We start from the raw sequence: 1,347 nt of genomic DNA, 5'->3' as shown, positions 1-1,347 counted from the left end.
GGAAGTTTACAAAGTGCTAGTGTGTGACAGATCCTCCAGGCCTCACCCCCACAGCTGCAGGGATTCTGGAAAGGCAGAGCACAGCGGAGGTTCCCAGGGGGCTGGGAAGAGCCCACCACCACCACTGGGGCTGGGGACACTCAGTTCAGTCCTAGGCTGAGGGAACTAAAAGAGGGCACCTTCAGTCCTAGGAGGCACTGGAGGGATGAGCTGTGAAGATACAGATGCCGCCTAGGAGAGTAGAGCTGGAGAAGAAGTGTCTACACACCTGTGAGGGAAGCAAATAGGGGGAATCGGAAGGGGTCTCAGAAGATGAGACAGCCCTTTTGGCGCTTGTTCTTGAGGATCTGGAGGCCTGCATGAGTGGCCATCTATCATACTTCTCGGACTCCCTCTTTAGTCTTGGCTGAGCACTCGAGGTAGCCAAAGGCACTGATGGGATCCACCATATCCCGGCCTTCCTCGAACCAAACTGACTCCTGCTTCATCTTGGCGAGCTCTCACCTGGTGAGCTCATCCTGCCGCAAGTCCTTCTTGTTCCCACGTCTGGGGTCCACTTCTCAGGAATATTTTCTAGGCTGTCCGGGCTGTCGATGGAGAAGCACATGAGGAGGACATCAGTGTCTGGGTAGGAGAGAGGCCGCAGGCTATCATAGTCTTCCTGCCCTGTGTGTCCCACAGAGCCAGCTCCACTTGCTTGCTGTCCACCTCGATGTCAGCAATGTAGTTTTCAAAGACAGTTGGCAGCTGGGACGTAGACCTCTGGGAACTGATCCTTGCTGAAGACAATGAGGAAGTAGGTCTTCCCACAGGTGCCATCACCCACCCCCCCACCCCGCAGACCTTCTGGATTGCAGCCATGGGTGGGGCTTAGGCTCTGCTGCCTCCAACTGAGTGGCCACTGCCCAAGGCAGATTGAACCTGAGGGCCCCAGCCTTGCCCTCATTTTGCACCTTGAGGGGAGTGTTGCCTTGTTTTATGTTTGACTTTTAGCCTAAATGTTGTGCATGAAATAGGTTTCCTTACTTAGTTTTATTATGGAAAACTATTAAGGAAAACAACAACAGCAACAATAAAAAACACAAAACAAACTAGTGACCTGGCAGAACTTTACTGTTAACTGGAAATGCATTACAGATTTCCTTAATGTATTGCCTAAAATCAGCACTTGCCTTGGAAACATACATGTGTATTTATATACACAAGCATAACTTTTACTAAAAAAGTTTCAGGCAAGTCTTATATCCAATTTTCCCACGTTCTAGGTTGCTGTGGAAACAAATTTGCCTTCTGGAAGTGCAAAACCATGCTTGAGTCTGATGCAAAGAACAATCCATAGCACGAAGG

At 50.0% G+C, this 1,347-nt stretch overlaps 1 pseudogene; it reads right to left on the bottom strand.

Moving 5' to 3' along the window:
* Positions 1-374: 374 nt before the first annotated feature.
* LOC102862486 lies at positions 375-861 on the bottom strand (annotated as a pseudogene).
* Positions 862-1,347: the final 486 nt, after the last annotated feature.

Source organism: Elephantulus edwardii, unplaced genomic scaffold (assembly GCF_000299155.1).
Source record: "Elephantulus edwardii isolate Elephantulus edwardi_28Jun2011 unplaced genomic scaffold, EleEdw1.0 scaffold00203, whole genome shotgun sequence".
Classification (NCBI taxonomy): domain Eukaryota; kingdom Metazoa; phylum Chordata; class Mammalia; order Macroscelidea; family Macroscelididae; genus Elephantulus; species Elephantulus edwardii.
The sequence above is the reverse complement of the archived record's forward strand: the minus strand, read 5'-3'. Positions and strand labels throughout refer to the sequence as shown.